The sequence below is a fragment of the Equus caballus genome, chromosome 26 (assembly GCF_041296265.1).
Source record: "Equus caballus isolate H_3958 breed thoroughbred chromosome 26, TB-T2T, whole genome shotgun sequence".
NCBI lineage: Eukaryota > Metazoa > Chordata > Mammalia > Perissodactyla > Equidae > Equus > Equus caballus.
Window position 1 is genome coordinate 8,330,045 of NC_091709.1, and position 20,651 is coordinate 8,350,695.

The 20,651-nt window shown below is 37.6% G+C and overlaps 1 protein-coding gene across 2 annotated transcripts in view; it reads right to left on the bottom strand.

Annotated features, from left to right (window-relative positions):
* EPHA3 (EPH receptor A3) overlaps window positions 1-20,651 on the bottom strand; it is a 368,458-nt gene that overhangs the window by 99,785 nt on the left and 248,022 nt on the right. The gene's annotated exons all lie outside the window — the stretch shown is intronic.

A 20,651-nucleotide genomic window follows, 5' to 3' on the forward strand; every position in this document is an offset into this window, starting at 1 on the left:
CCAATTTCCAAGCAACAGGAAAATATCTTGATGAATATTTTATATATGACTATATATCTATTTGTGTGTGTGGAGTATGTATAATTGTACATATTTTAACTTTTAGTTTGGAAACATTTTTAACAAACCCTTTTGTTGTCTTAATAAATCTGATATTTATTATATATAGTACTTATATATAATACCGATATCATAACTGGACCAAATGACTCTGTCTAATCTTAGAGTTAAATTCCTGTACCCTGGATCAATAAAACCATGTAATGATACCTTTCCATCCTATGCCTCTCAAGTCCTCACAGAATGCAATTTTGTTCTATGTTGGGATAACATGTTATAGATGCCCACAAATAGAAGCCTGGACTAAGACTGAAAGTGAGGTAAACATATATCTTTGAATAAATCCTTCCTGTCAATTCTCATGGTGAGTGAGAATCCAGTAAACATCAGAGACGGAGGCAGAAAAGCCAAAGCATCTGGGAGAGACTCATTCACAGCAGGCTGCTGATATCCTGGAATCCCGCTGCCTAGCAGACTTCACCAAAGGAGACACCTGTCATGTAGGAGTTGAGGTGAGTGGGCTCACAGAGAAATATTTTCTGTCTCTTACTTCCTTCGTTCCTACTTGTTGCTATAAGAATGTTCTGAAATAACATTGTCATTTCACTATTCCTCCCAAAGTTTTGGTTTGTGAGGTAAGACAGATGTTAGAAAGAGAAGCAGACATATATACAGGCTTATCCACAGATAGCCTATGTAAAGTGAGGAAAAATATACATTTTTATTAAGTTTTTATCTTGCCTAAGGATCCAGTTAAAAGTGGTCTTAAAGAAATCATAAATGAGCAATAAGATTTCTTCATACATAAAGATTGAGAAAAATGCCCCATGTATTTCTTAGAAGGTTCATATTTACATCATAGTACTTACTTTGTAAGTCTTTATCCTTACAAAGAAGTGATATTAATAAAAAAAAATTGATTGCAAGAATAAATACAATACCCATAAATAAACAGAATATTCCACAACAGGAATTCTGTTTAATGCCAGAGACCTTTAATCAGATTAAAAAGTTACTAGAAAAAGAACTGAAACCACTTTACAGAGTGAAGAGGCTGGAAAAGCAAAGTAATAAAATATCTTAGAGGACCACATATTTTCTTAATCCAGATTCATTTGTTTGATCAAATTACTTTTTCCATGCAGCAGGTCTATGCAGACACATCCTTGGTTCTTTTTGTGGTTTAAACTGATTTTCTGAATACTTCCCTTAAAATATATTGCCAGTGCAAAGTGAGATAACATACCTTCTTCTGAGAGTCAAAAGTTAAGTTCTTCTACTCGTTTTATTTCTGATTTAAGGCAACTGTCTCATTCGTCAAGGATAATGCTAACCACAGTCTGCAGGAGACGGAGACTAAGCTGTTCAAGTGAATGACTCTAAAGTGAACAGCTCGTGCCAAAGGATGATTCATTTGATTTAAAACACATTTGTAGAACAAATTTTGGAACTGTCATACTTGTTAATTTTCTCTTTTGTGACTTCCCTTCTCTTTTGTAGGTTGGCAATCAGAACCAATGTCTAGACAGTGCCAAGTTGGGAGAGTGGTTTAAGAGCATTCCTAGAAGTGGCACAAACGCCAATGAATCAGCTTTTTGCAATTACAAGACGTAAAAAGTCTGTGTTAGATATGAATAAGAAGTTGCTGTATGGTTTTTGCTTTTTGGAAAATATCTTGGAATACAGAAGTCTGAGCCTAAGCGTGAAGGTGACAGGGCACTGCCAGACATAGGCAATCCGTCCCAACATACCATAGAGCCATTCAGGCCCAAATCTGTCTCTGAGGCTTCCTCACGTTCGAGGGCACAACCAGTGAGACGAACACTTATCCTAAGTGCTTCCCCTAGGACACTCTGTCTTCTTATCCGTGCAGCTCAGTGGAACTGACCTGTTCTAAAACTTTGGAGGGATGCATCTTTGGTTCCAAAGCGGGCAAATGTCAATCCCAATTTGATTTGAATCTTTCAGACCAGATGGGTTATCAATTATGAAGAAACTTGTGGTAACATTTTCTTCCCTACCTCTCTGTGCCATGGGGTTTCATATTTTTAGAATTGATCAAAGCTTTTAGATAACTTCCTAGGCCAAAAGTGAATCATAGAGAATTGTCCAATAGAAACAATGGACTCGATACCAAAGCCCCCCACCAGACATACTCTAGGGCTCTTCAAATGTTGAATTATTTAGAAACTATGTTTCTCTTCAACATAGGTAATCAAGGTTGACCAGGATATTACACATTTCCGTAAAAGAAATTATTTCCAATTGTGAAATGTTGCCACGTAATCTTTGGATCTTCTTTTTTTCTTTCATATCTTTGCGCCTTGTACAATAACCTAAGTAGAACATAAACTAGAACAAACTCTACCCATCAACAGATTTCCCCTAAAAATTCTGACTGCGTCAGACCAGATGGCCACAGATGACTGAACTAGAGAAGACGCCTGCCTTGATCAGGAATACTAATGGGCCAGTCCATGCTGCCTCTTATTTATGAATTGTTCCTCACTTGACCTGGTGGAAGTGGACCCAGAAACAAAAAGGTTCTTGTACAAAGAGTACAAGAACGTCAAGGGCGTGTTCATTAAATGAGTAGGAAAGCTAATCGTCCAGGGAAACTTAAAGACATGACAATAGATAGAAGACAACTTTGTTTTCACCTGTAAGTAGAATGCTATAACAGTTGTGGCCATTAGTGAAAAGCACAGTGTCACAAAATCATTAACCAAAAACAAGTAACAAAAAAAATCCACTGGAATGAAAAAAACAAAGAAACATATGAACAATTAAGATGAAGGTTTTTTCAAAAATGGGCCATAACTGTGCAAAAATGGATTTTCCAGAGAATCTGACTACCTTGAAATATTTATTTGCACATAGTTGGAAAGCAGATATAATAAAATTCCCATATGGGCTCCCTTAACTCCTTGGTAGCTCTTTTATTTTCCAACTTTATGCTCACTAGTGAGTTGCAGCCATATTCTCTGGGTATACAGAGGAGATGAACAGCACGGGCCTAGCATGAGAGGGCACATCCCACTTTTCCTGGGCAGTTTAGTGACTTCTTAATCCTCATCCAGTTCAGGCCATGACCTGTGACAGGCAAAGTGACTCTCTAGATTCACCTCCATTGTCCTCCTACTTTTGAGAGAAACAGGTTTTCCTATTTCTTTCTACGACTAACACCCGTCAGTGATTCCATTCCTTCTCACCATTACTTGAGTCCTCAAAAGCCCTGCCTGCCTTATCATTAAATTGATAACCGACAGTCTTCTTCCTCAACAATATGCTTCAATCAAGAAAACTGGTGGCTGGGAAGGCAGCCCTGCTGTCAGGTGACTCGAGTTCCAATCATGATACAGCAAGATCTGTGTGAACTTAGGCAGGTGACTTCATCTCCTGCCTCAGTTTCCTCCACTGAAAAATTGGGAAAATAATCGTATGTACCTTACAGGGTTTTTCTTAATGAAGATTGCATTAAATGATATGCAGAACATGATTGGCATGGTGCCTGCCACATGGTGTGTACTTTAACACTTGCAATCCAACTTCTGTCCCCAAATTTCATTCTAAATTGTCTCAAGTGATGCCAGAGCTCCTCAACTACCAACTGCAGTGGCTTTTGTGTTCTGATCTAATTCTGTGAAATCTCTAGTGTTTAAGTCCTCCGCTCACCCTGCTCTTCTTCTTATAGCTCTTCACTTAAAACGTATCTAAAAGTGCCATTTGGACAAGGACCAAGCTAGCCACTATGAAGGAGATAAATGTCTGTAGCATGCCCTCAGGGAACGTAGAGTACAGTAGAGAAGATTAAATGCATATAAAGTATCATTCTAATGTAAATTAGAATAGAGAAGCACCATGAGAGATATAGAGAACTGATAATGTAGCGCTATGGGACTTCAGATTACTTCTAGATGAGAAGAATTAGAGAAAATTAATGTAGGTGTGGCATTTAATCTGGGCCTTGCAGGATTGAAGACATTTGGAGACATAAATATTGAATAAATGTATGGTAGGTGAAGGTCACCAAATGTGCGAAACTTCTTGGAGAAAAAGAAAAAGTTAAATTTATTTTTGTAATAAGGAGTAAAGGAGATTATGGTTGAAGATTTGTGTGAATCCCACTTTTGAAAGGTCTTAATTTCCAGGATAACAAACTTGATATTTTTTTCTGTGTATTATAAGGAATTATTAAAGTCTTTAGAACAGGTAAATGACATGATCAAAACCGTATTCAATCAGGTTAATCTTGCCATAATTTCATCATAATTGAGCAGACATAGACAAGACTGGGGACCTACCTTTGAGAAGTCACAGCAGCTGGTGTGAGCAGTGGCAGAGCTATAAACAGAGTCCTATGGGAGCACAGGGAGGGCTGGCTGACCTCAGTGGGGAAGTGGGATGCTTCCTGCAGAAGGTGAGTCATGAACTAATTTTTGAGAGATGAGATATGAACAGGCAAAGAAGAACAATAGTAGAATTTCCTGTAAGTAGATATAGCTAAAATGGTTGAAATGGAATGAAACTGTAGAGTTTATGAAAATTACAACAAACTGTATTCATAGAGCACAAGTGGAAAGGTATTAAACAGCAAGCAGGTGTGCAGCATGTCATAGAGCGCGTTGGGAGCCAGAGGAAAGCACTTGGACTTAAGGTACTTTAGGAAACAAATGAGGTGGAGCAGCACCTCCAGACTGGCGGGTGCTGTAACAGTCCAGACGAGAGATGTCGAGAACCCCGAGTTAGTTGTATCAGCCAAGACAGAAAGCATGTCACAGAAACACAGCGTTTGTGTTGGTGGAATCAACAGGGCATAACTGTCTATAGATCCATTTGATAGACATTTATTTAACACCCACTACATTTCAAGCACAGAGGAAATGCATCAACAATGCATCAATGAACAAAAGTGCACAAGAATTCCCTACTCTCATGAAGCTCATATTTCCCAAGGAGGACTGAGAGAGGGGGCAAAAGAGAAGAAAATTACATAAATGACTTTACATATGATTATTTCCTACTTAAAGTATGACCTTTGATTCCAAAGCTGGCTTCTTCTCCTATGCTCGGTAGCTATCTGTTGTTATTCCCCAAGATCTGATCTTTGGCTGTATTTTTTCAAAATTCTATACTGTATATCCACTGCTTTTCTCTTCAACTCTCATAACTCCCAAACAAACAAATCATATTTAAGTTATTTCCCAAGAATCAGACTTTAATTGTCAACTACTTACTTTGTATGACCATTTGGATGAACAACCTGTATGTTACCTTACTCTCATCAATTCTAAAATGCTCCACTGTATTTTATCATGTGCCCTTTCTCTTTCCTGATCTTGATCCATGGCTTCATCATGCTTTACTCCACACATGTTTAAATTATTTTCATGTTTGAGTGAACTGGAACTCCACGTGTTCTGTAATTCATGCCTGGCCAATTCGTACATTCTGGTTTTAATCTCTGAAAGGTGGTCTTCCCCCTTTCCTCAGGTTTACTATCTCTCACTTGGGTTACTGTCAGTTTAACTGGTCTCCTTTGCCACTTCATTTATTTCCCTAAATCATAGCTCAGATAATGTCACTCTCCTACATTAAAATCTGCAGGCTTTCCTGCCCCTCTCCCATCCCAAACCATCTATAACATACAAGCATCACTCCATATAAAATGAAGAAAAAATTCCCATGCATGCTTCACATGCCGGAAGTTGCATAGCAGACTCTTCAGGGAGATGGGCCTTCTAGGTCAAAGGAAAGTCGGAGGCAGAGATGCTGTTCAAGGACCCTGGGCCACTAACTCTGCTTTGACCCCATTCTCCTCTGTCTGTTGGTATTGTTGTTGCTGAGTTGGTTCAGGAACCAAAATGGCTCCTACTTGTAAATATTTCCCTAAACTGAAGGGCATAAATTCTTGGTGTTTCTTTGTAGGATTCATACTTCAGAAACTAGTATTAAAGATCTGGGGGTAGCAAGCTTTGTGTGTGTTTCCACATCTGGCAGGACCCTCACTACACAGATAGCCACCTGGGGCTGTTGGCCAGTAGGAATTCCTGAAACCAGGGTGTAAAGCTGAGCCAAGGTATGCTGTATATGCTCTTGTCCTGACAGCCCCTTTAGTTCATTAAAGTTCTGTATCCTTAACTAAATGTGTTTGGAAATATAAGTGAGTGAGTGTGCGTCCACTTCAGTCAAACTGAATTCCCCTGGAATAGTGCAGACCTCTAACCACCTTTCCAGCCCACATCCCCCACTCAGCCCTCCCCTCTCCCTACTTTGGGGAAATGGACATGCCTGAAGAGACAGTTAGCTCCCCAGCCTCTCTGTTCCTTTTCCCACTCTTTAATGGCCCTGTTCCCTTTTGCACCTATTAAATCCTTGTTTACCTTTCACATTCCACCTTGAACCCACCTCTTCAGTAAAATCTTCCTCAATTCCCAAACTGGAAATAATCATCCCTTTTCTTTATTCTGATGCATTTTGATTGCACAAACTATAGTTAGTTGATTAAATGTTGAAGTAGCTATAAATTTCTTGGGGACAGAAAGCTTGTGTTAATTATCATTATATCCCCCGGCAATACATAGCACAGTGTTGGTCATATCGCAGTATCCAACAAGCATGTTTGGAATTGAATTGAATAAATAAGATATTTCATTCATTTCATTTATGAAAGGAATTGTAAGAAAAACTTTTAAAAGCAGCAAAGACATCAAAATGCAGAAGAAAAAAATAACTCAAAACTAGTTAATGCATATTTTGGGATAGGGCCTATATATTGCATTGAATGATTCACTCAGCATTAGTCTACAACAAATTTTGGGGAAAATCAAATACAAATGGATATTAAAACCCTTCAGAATTAAATAGATTCAGGAAATATTGATAAAATAATGACAATCTTTAAAGTTTGAATAAAATCTGGAAAAATGAGTGAGGCCAAGATAATATTAGTATACATAAAGCTGGTTTTTAAGGGAGGCTTACCCATCTTCTATTTCTGCAAGTTCAGTATGCATGGCTTTAGGCCAGGCCGTTTATCAAAGCTCAAGCTGAGCAGAGACATCAGATGTGAGGGGGCTGCAGGTTTGCTGCAGCCTCGCAATTGGGAAAAAGTTTTTCCCCAAGAACTTCCAAGTGATTGCTGACTGCTTCAGCTGCGGAGTGTTTTAAATATCCATGTCCTAGGGATCCCACACTTGTTTTCAGACTTTGAATCTGTAGGATCAGGCTGAACTGGGTCCATATTGGTGTGCTGAAAAGCTTCTGAGTGATTTTTTAGGCAATTCTGTGTTTAAATATCACTGAGCCGAGGGTTTTCATCAATAACACCACCCAAAGATAACAGACAAGCCCTCGGAGTGGTCCTGCAACAGTTTATTTACAACAATGCCCTGGACCCAGGGATGACTCCTGCAGGAAAATAAGGGGGAGAAGGAGGGATGCCTGCCTTTGCTCCTGGAAGTCTGTTCAAATCTGTCCACATAAGAAAGTGATCTCCAGAAGCCTAATGTTGACATGAAGATTCTGATCAATAAAAAATGCTATCAAGTGCTTTTTCTACAAGTTACATTGCTATTGATAAGGGGTCATCCAAAGGAGCTCTTGAAACTCAATCTATTTGGGACAGAATTAGAGGAGCGGACATTCTCTGATGCACTAGGCATTGCATTCCAAGGAAAACCTAAGAAAAGCATCCCAAAAAGAAGAATCAAGAGTCAAAGAGAATTTCAATATGGTCAGTGGGAGAAGTTCAAAGATTATTATTGTCTCTATAGCAGTTTATCCTGGCATTTCCCTTAAACATACGGTCTAGAAATTCATTCAAATGGGAATTAGCAATCACACACACACACATGCCACTGCTATGGGGGATTATAGTCGTTAACTTTATACGTTAACTTGGTTAAGCCACAGTACTCAGATATTTGGTCAAACCACAGTCTAGATGTCACTGTGATGGTGTTTTTCAGATGAGATTAACATTTAAATCAGTAGACTTTGAGTAAAAGCAATTTGCAGTCCACAATGTGCCTGGGCCTCATCCAGTCATGTGAAGGCCTTAAGAGAAAACCGCATGAAGTTTTTTCCATGAAAGAGGGAATTCTGCCTCCAGACTGCCTTCAAACTCAGCTGCAACATCAGCATTTTTGGGGGTCTTCAGACTGCCAGACTGCCATGCAGATTTTGGCCTTGCTAGCTCCCACAATCACGTGAACGAGCTCCTTAGCATAAATCTCTCTCCATCTCTCTCAGTATGTGCACACAAACACACACACACACACATGCACACACACACACACCCTCTATTGGCTTTGTTTCTCTGGACCATCCTGACTAATACAGGGACTAATATAATTAAATAAATCCTTCCAAAAAATGCTTATAAAACTAAAAATTATGTAAAAAAAGCATATAGCTTTATTTAGGATAAATTGATAGAGCTATTTTCTTTGGTGCCACAGCCAACCATCTTACAAATCTCCTCACAGTTTGGGCTTGTATAAATCCTTGCTGGTAAAACTCTAGGAGAAAAATGGAGATTGAAATGGGCACCAGATTAAAATCTGAGTTTGAATTAATAAATATACCCTTTTCAATGAGAACATTTAATTCTAACTGTGGACAAATGTAAAACTTCATTCTTCCGGCATAATTTTGGTTCTCATTCTGTTGGTGCTTCTTCTTTGCAGGACGAGGGCTGATGACTTCATCCTCCACTGCCTTGCTCCCATGCTGTGTACATCTTGCCATCTGTCAATCTGGCTCTTTTCACAAACACTCCATCACACGTGTTAAGCACCTTGCCCCACTTCCCACACCCCACACATATGCACACACGTACGCTCTTTACACAATGTTTAAAGAAAATGTCTTTCCACTCCACTTTCTGCATTGCTCATTCCAGTGGTCATAGGGAGATTTCAGCTTGTAGCCTTTGTGACTAAAAGCTGTAGGCTGTGTGCAGGTGACTACAGCTGGGATGAGAGGCCCTATAAAAAAATATAGACAATAACAGCAGCTGCCCAGCAGCAAGTGCAGTGGAAAGGCAGCTGCTCCCTTTAGATGGAGGTGGAACCAAGCTCACTCCTAGGCAGCAGTTGTTACTCCAGCGATAACCACCCAGGCTAACCTCCCACCACCCCACAATTGTGGGAGAACAAAAGGAGAATGACTGAGGTTTCCCTGAATCAAGGACACATAGAATTAACTTTCTTCTTTAGATGGTTCATTCCTCAGGATCTGAGACATCCATATCTCAAAAAGAAAGGAACATACACTTGATTAATAGCAGCTAGTCTCACTTCAAAAAGACGAAATGGACCATAATACTTATTTTTGAAAGGAATAATTGTGGTCATTATTTCTGGAGTGGGGTCACCTCACATGGCCATTCTTAAGGCTTTATACTATTATGTTTCAAATGTACGAGTCTTCAGCTACTTCATATAATAATCAAGATTTGCGGGAGAGAGAATATATTTAAGATACAGTGTTTATTTAGGGAACAAAATACATTTAAAGGTCTTGCTTTTCCCACAGCACTAGCACAGGTCTTCATTCTATGACTGATTCAGATACCTCCTATTGGCAGAAATAACAAAGAGAGAATTATTAAACCATATCAAAGGCCAACTCTTATATGGTCTCCACCTGTCGGTTTTGTGAAACTCAATTATTATCACCTCTCCAGGCTAAGGGAATTGCCAGAAATGGGTAGAGAGAAGAGTGACACAGGTCTGTGGAGATCAGCACTCAGAAAATGTTCATCTTAGCTCCAGAAATCCTTAAAGGGGGGATTTCATTAAGTAAAAGTAACCTTTCAGTATTCCCTAGACTAAACTGTGAAACATTTTTGAAAAGCAGAAAATCCTTATTTATGGCAGGAAAGTTTGAAATTCAAAAGATAAATGCCATTCGGAATGCAAGCATGTTCTAGGTCTCTAATATGTAACAGGACACAGCTGTAATAACAGCCACTGAACTGGGGGTCTCTCTATATCATGTCATTGGTGGACTTGTGATAAGCCGATCTTCTAGCCCTTTTTATAAGGGCCACTGGGGTAAAAAACAAATAGATCATGTCCTGAACATCTGTGGTCCTGTCACACAGCACCAATCATATCCACTTTCAAGCTTATATCTTAGGTTACACATACACCCTTGTAAAAACGGATCTTAACAAAATGTATAGATCAGGAACTCATAGGTCTTTATTTACAAAGGGCAGAGGCTCAGAAAGGCCTGAGCTGTGCCTTGGGCAACACTAATGCACCTTTTTTCTTGCTGTTTTAGTGTATTCTTTTGGGTTCAAAGCCATGTGTGCATTGTAGGTAAGATGTTGAAGGTGAATATTTTATATGTGAGATGTTGACTGAGAAAAGAGATGCCAAGTGCCCAAGCTGTTGTCTTAGTAAGTCATCAAAGTCATGGGTCAGCACTTAAGAGCACACAATTATTAGTAGCAATTCCTTCCTGAGCCTTGTTTTATCTTTTTTTAAATAAACCTATTTGGTCATGTGAGAGGTTATTTGTTTCACCTTTTTAATGATCAAATAGAAAAATAATTCCCATCTATTTTCCTTTTAAAAGGAAATAGGAGAAGTGAGTAAAATATTTAAAATAATGAGGGAATTCTACCAGTTATAAAATATTTCAGAAAAAATATTAAAAACCATTAATGAATATAATGAAATAATTAATGATAATAAACATTATGAGAGGTTTATTTTTGTAAAGAAGGCAAAGGTGGAGGGAAGGAATCCAGTTAGGAGACACTTTAAATAATCCGACTGCAAGATGACGGAACTGGGGTAGTAGCGACGGATGTGCTAGGAAGTGTTAAGATTCTCATCGTGCTTTGAAGAACCATTTCATAGAATAAACTGATGGGTCAGATGTAAGATGAAGAGAAAGAGAGGATTCAAGGATGACTTCAACAGCTTTGATCTGAGTAACTTGGAAGGATGGTGTTGCCATTACCAGAAATGGGAGCCCTGGGGGTTACAGACCCAATCTAAGCAACTGCCAGTGAGGCAGTGTTGGAGGGAAGCATTGTATGACTCAGCGTGCAACTTCCCCTCGGTGGCTTGTGAAAGGATCTTAGGCTTACATGAACAAATGTTTTTTATCTAATTTGTCATAAATATTTAGTAAGTGATATTAGTTTTCAAGAGTAACGTTCTTTTTTCAAATACATTTTAGGGGAAAAAAAGGTGAAGCTTGATTTAATTAAGCTTGCTGTTAAGTTACGAGTCCTGGTGGTATGTAGTAGAAGCAACATTCCTGAAAGCAGTAAGTTGTTTACTGAAAATTGGGAAATACTGTTGTACAAGAAAGACCTGGATTCAAATTCTGCTCAGCCACTTGGATAAGTTGGACAACTGAGGCTAATTAACTTAATTCTTGAAACTAGTTTCTACTTCTATAAATAAGAGTCATAATGCTCCAGTTACAGGGGTGTTTTAAGTCTTAAATGATACCATAAAATACCCAGCACAGTGTTTGGCAAACAACTGGCGTTCACCCTTGTTTGCTGCTGTAAATAGTCAATATTCGGATTTCCTTCAATGATTCCCTTAGACTACTACAACTCAAAGATGCACACAAATATACGCAACACAGCTAACGCCCAGCAGCTCATCTAAATAAGAAACAGCTACTGACAGCAGAGAAATGTTTATTATCTGAATCTATATAAAATTTTTTAAAACTTTATTCAGTATTCTAAAATTATAGCAAATAGTTGTATAAATACCAGTACTCCATGTGCAATGCACTTACATTTTATAATCTCCTTAAGTACTTCCCAAGAAGACAAACTCTTATCTCCCAACAAAATGTATATGTAGATCAACCTGGACAAAGAATGGTGGCTTATTCCTTTATATCTAATTCCTCTGATAGATTTCTCCTTTTGAAACCCATTTCAATAGTTTTATTACTTTTAATAGAGAGAGCAAGCAGTATCTTTCAACTTTCACAAATAGGCAATACTTGTAAATATGGGTGTCTTAACAAATATTAGCAGACAGACTAGTAAAACCTGGCATACTGTTATGTCATCAGTGCTAAATTATAGCCATATATCTTCAGAACAATTACGATTCATGCTTACAATGATTGTCATGAACATTTCTAAAATTTTGACATTTTCTTAATTACTGAGATGAAGAGTTACTTTCATGATAATTACTATGAATTACACATTAGTGCATTCTAGTTTCACATTCTTTATATGGTAACTGTTTATAAATTTCTTTATTCAACTAAACAGAATGCTTCATCCCATACTAATAACAAAAAAGTTTGATCAACTAATAGGTGGGTGAAAGGACAAATAAGTGGGTAAAAAGCCAGACTGATGTGGAAACTTTCACTGGACAGATCCAAATATGTGGTTTCATCCCATGATTATAAGTTCACATATTTTGACTAAGTGCTTTCTACAAACCAGACATTCAATTGAGAGACCATTAAACTACACATGCAACTGTAATTTAATTCATCTATAATCTAAAGGGTTTTATTTCCCTTCCTTTTTCCTCAGTGAAAATCTTTGGGATAGTATACTGTCTTTTAGCATGACATCACAAAAACGGTAGTTTTTAAAAAATCTCTCCTTTAGCAATTAAAAATAAGATGAAGCTATTATACATAATTTGGCATTATCTGTGAATTCAAGACAAATTTGTTTCATTGGATGGCTTCACTAAGTTGCTGATGCTTCTTGAAGTCTCTTGCCAGCTGGCTCGGCCTGCCTTTTAGTGGCCAAACCAATCAATTTCATGCTAGTTTCTTAAAACCTTTAATATCTTTCACTAAACTGAGAGCTCCTTGAAGATAGTAGCCACATCTCAGTCATTATTTTGTCCCCAGTGCAACGGTGTAGTACCCGGCTCACGCTAAGTGCTCTGTCAATGCTCAGGGAACAGAAAAAAGCAATTAATCAAGTGTGTTGTTTATTGCCAAAGAAAACCAGGAGTTACCTAAAAGCTATTTTAATCTTCAAGAATGCATTTATTGCCGTGTTCCAAACGTTCACTAAAGATATTAACTACCAAGTATTGATCACTTATAAGTAGCAAATCCTATAAATGCCTATATAGGCATTTGTTCTTGTCTTCACCACATCTCAATGTAGATATAATTTGTATTAAAAAGATAAGATAATTAAGAGTAAAACTATACAAGTTAAAATAATTTAGTAGAAAAGAGACTTTCGTCTCTCAGATCTGTTAGACTTCATACACTTTCTGGAACTTTATATCCTTCTTGAGATATGTATACATATGCACACAAAAACACAAACACACACACATACATACATAAATAATTTGTTGTAAAACTTAGTTCTTTATCTTGCTGCTTTATATTGAGATTTTAATAAGGACATCTATCTTCTATCTGCAATAATAAAAATTTATAAAAATAGCTTAGAATAGAAACATATCTCAAGTATGATTGATGAGATTCATTTTTTAAACTTTTCAGAAATAAAGATTTCAAATTAAACCAAATTCTTCTACCATATCAAATCAAATCAAGAAAGAAGCATATTATGTTCTAAAAGTTAGTCCTTTACTGGGAGTCAATGGTATATTAGGCAATGCATTTGAGACGTCAATTATGAAAAACCTTTTTGAAAGCATTTTAATAGAAGGAAAATAAAGCAAGCTTTACTCAATGAAGCAGAAATAGAGAATCTTTTCCTTTGCCATTGGAAATCTGCATGAACATCTGTAACACATGCTCCTTCTTAGAGGATACACACCCAATTATCCTCCGCAGATAGTTGTGTATATATTAGCTGATTGTTAGACTACTCTTTTCTCATCTGATTTCCTCCTATATGTCTGTCCATTTCTTTTCTTTCCCTTTCTTTTCTTTAATCTTTATAGACATCCTTTGCAAAGCAAAGAGTTTATTATGAAAGCACCCGGCCTGTGGGAGGAAGACTTTTGCTTTTGAGAACAGAGCATCTTTTCCTTCTAAATATTTGCGCTTATTAAATTTCTCAATTATTAGCATATATTGCAATTATTCCTTAAGGACTTTTTATATGTAACTTAACCTCAGAGGGGCAGAGTGTATTTAAAAGATAAATTATCTTTACTGTGTTTGAGACCAAAAATGTTATGCTTGAGAAAAAGTAGAATAAGAAAGATTTCTGTTGCTCTTGGAAAGATGCAGTGAAGATGACACAAGTTAGTAATAAATGGCCATTTCTGCCTCCACATGATTTAGTTAACACCAGATTTCCTCCTCTAGCTGGTTGTTGATATTCCTGCTCTTGTGAGCACCCTGCAGGAGAAACCAACAGGAAAAGGCGACCCTATCCTCCAGGCACACATCTGCTCCATCAATTCCAGTTGTCTTAAAGATCAGAAATGGAGACGGAATGAGAATTTAGTTTAGATTCTGGAAGCCCCCAAACTGTCTTCATTTGCTGGTTCTCAGTACAGTTGTGGCTTTCAGCTCATAGAAAGGTTCTGAATAACTGTCAGGACAATATATGGCTCTGCTTTTGTTCAGCTTATTGCTCATGCTGCAGATACATAATGCCTCCATGCCGAGTTATGATGGCTGAAAGGCATCACTAATATGTGAAATGAGGTGGAATGCTTCAGGCACACACTGCAGAGTGACCTTCCCAGATGCACAGGTATCTGCCTTGACTTCAAATCAGAAAGAAAGAAGTGAAATCACCACATAGGTAAAATGCATCAGGAAAAGTGCAAGGTATACATTCACTTGTAATCTCTGGCCCTGATTCAGCCCTCATTTATTGAGAGAAATGAAAGCTAAAACCTCAATTCTTAGGGTTTATTAATCATAGAAGTGAAACAGGGAGGCGAGGATTCATCAGAATGCATTACTGGAATCTTATCTCTACTATTTTGTAGTTGATTTTCATTACATTTTAACATTCTGATTCATGCCACTGATGCTACAAGACACCTTCCTTCACATTCTGAAAGAATTCATGTAGATTCCTCTTGTGTCTAGTTTACTTCCAGAGTACATAATTACATGACAGCATACATGTTATAGGTACTACACCAATATGTGTCCATAGCTTAATAGCAGATCCAGCTGTGCACATTTTCTACCTTTGTTTTGAAACATTTACTTCTTCAGAACTGCTCAAGCCTGCCTGGCTGTCTTTGACATGAGGTCTTCCTCATGTAATCTATACACGCTATATATATATATATATATGTATGTGTATATATATATATATATATATATATATATTTCTATATGTACTATTTATAAATCCCAGGAGAATAGCAAGGTGGGTAGAGGGAACACATTTCAGAATAGGGAATATAGAAGATTTAGAAATATCTGCCTTATCAATGTAAAAATTAGAGTAGATTCTAAACTTAACAAAAGGGATCTGATATTTTAGAATTCATATAAAAAGTGTGTTTTGTTTATTCAAGATTTATTAAATGTGTCTACTTCTTTTTCTACTAATGGACACCCTTACTTCATTCTGTAAAATAGCAGGCCTTAAAATCAAGGCGAGATAGCTTCTAAAATCCTCTACAGAAAGTGAGTTGATAGGTGAATTAATGTCCAATAAAACCTATTGACTGATTACAATTGTACTAGTAAGAGGCCGGCCCGGTGGCAAAGCAGTTAAGTTTGGAGGTTCCTCTTTGGCGGCCAGGGGTTCGCCAGTTTGGATCCCAGTTGCAGACCCATGCACCACTTGTCAAGCCATGCTGTGGCGGGCATCCTGCATATAAAGTAGAGGAAGATGGGCACGGATGTGAGCTCAGGGCCAGTCTTCCTCAGTAGCTAGGAGAATTGGTGGCAGATGTTAGCTCAGGGCTAATCTTCTTCAAAAACAAATTATACTACTAAGGAAGTTCTGAATTGTAGTCCGAGAATCACAAAAAATAAATAAAAGAGGAAAAATTATCATTAGATTTCTAGTTTGATCCCTTCATGTGATGGATAGTAATTTATGAACCGAAGACAAGAAAAGATTTGTCTTTGCTCATTAAATTAAGTGGATGATGGAGGCCATTCACTCTAAAGCCAAAGACAGGAGTGTTTTCAATATACTAGACAGTCTCTAAAATGCTATCCTTCTTTGCATACATTGATGGTCATTCAATAGGAAATCTAAATAAAATTAATTTGAGTTCTCCTTGTTTTACATAATATTATTTACTGGTCATTTTTGAATGGGGTGGCAACTGTGAAATTCCTAGACTAATATTAAGCACCTCGAAAATCCTGCCAATAAGTTTTGGTTTCCTTTCCCTTCATATTCTTGTATTTGACTTAATTTACATAAAATTATTACTTTATTCATTATTATGGATAGAAGCTATATAACAGAAACTGAAGGTAAACAGAACATCAACTTGTTTTTGCTAAAGGGACTGACTCATATCTGCAGATGAAATCAAAGTATGGAATGATGTTCATATCTTAATAGTGATAAATGTATCTTGTTTATGTAAGAGATTTTATTGTTTTCAGGAAATTCACATTGAAGTATCTAGGAATAAAGAGGCATAATATGTGGAATTTACTCTCAAGTGGTTCAGAAATAAATAATATCTATATAGACAAGGAGACGGGGGAGAGAATGATAAAGCAAATGTAGTAAAATGTTAGCTTTTAAGGAATCTGGGTCAAGGCATATGCACATGATGTATACTTTAATATTATTTTGTAACATTTTCATACGTGTGAACAGATCAAATTTTATGATAGAGGCTATATGCGTATGTGCAGAACTCGAGTAGGGGAAAGCAAAAGAAGGAAAGGTCCATCACTGCAAGGAAGTATCAGGGTCAGGAAATCTTCACAGAGGAATAAGTAAGTTTAAATGGAACTAGAAAATAATATGAAAAATGTGCATACCTGGAGCAAAAAGCTCAAGGTGGAGGGAGATATTGAAAAAGGAAACACTAGAGCAATACCAGGACCCAGAGAATGGAGGGACATCTCTTTCAACTCATGTATATTGGGAGAAACATGATGGCATTTACCTAAGTCTCTACTTCAAGTTGTTTATTTGATTATAGGACTCCAAGGCAAAATAGTTCTAGGACTGACGGTACTTCAATATCAATGATCGGGCCATCTAGAATCCTAACAGGAAAAGGTCAAAAACTTCTAAAACATTTTTTGGGTTGAATTTATGACTCAAAACTTTTTAAATTCTATTTTAGACTTGAAAATAATAATTTCAGATAACACTACTACTCGTAAATACAGTGATGTCATTTATTTCCTTCTTTCTTTATAATTCAGGCATTCATATGCTAAGAATTGTATTTATTGACTCTATCCCTTGCTTTTTAAGCTTCTTAAAACACAGATCAAATGAAGTTACTCTTCTACTCAAACTATGTATCTCTCTCCAATACCCTACTATCTAACATGCAGGTTGCTTGGCCTTCCCTGACTATCCAACCCAATTTCTTGTTACCCCTTAACAAGACCCATCTCTACTTCTCAGTCCCTCCTTCCTGTTATCCAGGAAATTCAACTCCAATATCGTGATTGATATATAGAGATACTTCCTTTTTTTAAAACCTGTTTTATTTCTATTTTTCAAAGTACATCTAAACTCTTCTCTCTAAAGCTTTCCTGACAATCCCTAACTTCCCCTTCTGAACTTCCTTAGTTACGTAGTATCTTGTGCTCGTTTATTTGTTTCATAGAATTAAAAAAAAAACCTGTACTTAGATTGTAAATTCCTGCATGGCTGGGGGCATACATTACATGAACATAAAAAAGGCATTCGAATATATTTGATGATCCATTAGCCCTTTTTACAGCTATCTCAGGGGAAATAAGAAGCTGGGCAGTAGGATATTTTTATTTAAATTAATACATTTTAGTTCCAACTCTCTTTTTTCTTGGAATCTCAACATAATTAAAAGAGGACTATTCTAATTCATGGCATTATTTATTTATAAACGTTATAATGAGTAATTTAAAAATAGAACACTAAGTGTGGAGAAAAAGTTACGAGCATCTAAAACAATTCAAAGGAAAACTCCACAGCGTGTGAGAACTTCTTAAATGGAAAAGAGGAACCAAAGATGAGGCCAAGCGTTAGAGTCTGGGGTGCTGGGGAAAATGATGGTCTTACTGGTAGAGAGGGCAAGAATAAGTGGTGTGAGGGAGAAACTTTTAATTTTTGAATGATGGAAATTTCCATTAAACAATCATTCATTCATTCAGTACACATCTGAGTCATTACAAGGTGTTAGAAAACATTGTTCTAAGTCTGAGAAATACAAATGTGAACATGAGACAAGGTCAATAATGTCAGGAAATTTACATTCTTCTTAACAATTTAAGATAAAGACACAAATAAGAAACTATTACTGGTTCTCAGGAGGGGACTTGCTGTCAAGTGAAGGCAAAAACTGAACTGCAGTATGGATGAGAGAAGGAAAGGAGAAGTAAGGATTACTTGATAAGAAAATCTAATCTTAGATTGAACATTAGGAGAAAAATCGATGGAATCTTGTGTTGTTGCTGCTGCTGCTATTTCATCATTTGTATCTTCCTCTAAGATGAAGGAAAACCTATGCAACATGAAAGGCAAAGAAAGAGAGCCAGCAGAGTGCTGGCTAATGATGCTAGAAGGCGAGGAGAGTGCTGGAGAGCTCATTCTTCAGAGTCAGGAATCCATGCGAGTTAGCAAGTTTAGAGGGGAACTTAGATTTCAAGACAAGGAGGGGACTAGCATTTTCTCTCCCCTCCTAAGCTTTATGGTCTTTCTAAGTTAGGGGAGTGTAAGAAGGAAAACACACTTCTGTATTGTCTCCTTTACTTTCAATACTCAACTCACAGAACACTTGACTTCTGGTCACCATATGTGTGGGGATTTTCCGCACACCAACAAATTCTGCAACACCAGCTGAATGTCCGACAACTCGGTTCAGTTCTGAGTTAGCATAAGATCTCACAAGTTAAGAGCTCCAGTCCAACAAGACACTTCCTTTCAGATGCCAATCTCAAGTCCAGGTTGTTATCTGTGCTTCTGACCCACCAGCTATAAACTGGAGATCCCCATGACCTCCTCCTCGGCTTCAGTTAATTTGCTAGAGCAGCTCACAGAATTCAGGAAATCACTTTACTTACTAGATTATCAGTTTATTATAAAAGGATACAACTTAGGAATAGCCAGATGGAATAGATGCACAGGGCAAGGTACATGGGAAAGGGCACAGAGCTTCCATGCCCTCTCCAGGCACATCACCTACCAGCACATGTATGTGCTCACCAATCCAGAAGCCCTCTGAGCTCCATCTTTTGGGCTTTTAAAGAGGCCTCACTACATAGGCATGATTGATTAGATCATTGGCCATTGGCGATTAAACTCTATTTCCAGCTCTTCTTTCCTCCCCAGAGGCCAAACACTTGCTATGAATAACAAAAAATTACACCTTTATTGCTCCTATCACTTAGGAAATTCCAAAGGTTTCTAGGAGTCCTGTGAACTGGGACCGAGACCAAGTTTATATTTGTTTTTATAATCAAATATCAGAGAAGAAAAATCATCTACAGAGAATGAGTAAAGGATAAGACTAGGTTTGGGAGGAGTGGGGATGATAAGGAAGATCTCTTGCAGAATACTCCTAAGAAACCCTATGATAAATGATTGAGAAACAAGGAGCAGCTTTACTGTGGATGGCATGGGTTGTAATTAATTTTCCCAGGAAATCCCCTCTCTATCTCCAAGGCAGCATTTATTTTTGTAGTTACATGGCATGAATCACAGGATCACAGAAAAAATATGAGAATAGGAGTTGAAAGTGCAGTTGGAGTTGGGAGACATAAATGGAAGTTTGATCTCAATGAAATGTTGGAAAAGCTTCCCAAATCTTAGTTTCTCCAGTCGTAAAATGGGGGCAGGGGTATACCGTGAAATTGAAAGCCCATAAATTCTCTGTTAGTGCCCCCGATTCTAGTCTGAGATCATTATATGCTGTACGATAGTGAAAAAAGAAGTAGATTGTATAATGGAGGTTGAGAATAAACAGAGACAGATACTCCACTAGTGGAATGATTGTTTCTGGAACCGAAAGGTGTGGGGGATTGGAATTGGCCACCCAAAGATATGTCTCTGGCGTGAGGATTATTTTGGCCTGGTTACTTTTAAAAACTGCAGACATGAGAGAAACTCTGAAAAGTAGAAGTTACCCTTTGTTAAGAGACATTTACATTTTAAAGGAAATCTCCATCTGTAAAGTTGTCTCCCTCTCTGTACCAGGAAGAAGAGGGGATGACCTTATCTCTAGAAACTCTTATCAATGTGGTAGGCAAGGACTTAAATCTGCATAATAGCCTTACTCTTGTTTAACTGTACTCTTTTGGTAACCTCCTGTAACTGACTCCCCCCACCCCCAACATCCACCTTTGTCTTTAGCTGAGGATGGTGTTTAAGGTGAGAGCTTCTGCCATTTTGGTGAGTTGCTCAGTTTGCCTGAGTCTCTCCCATGTACACATGTAATAAAGCTTTGTTTAGTTTTCTCCTGTTATTCTGTCTCATGTGAATTTAATTTGTTGTCTGGCCAGAAGGACCTACAGTGTGTAGAGGAAAT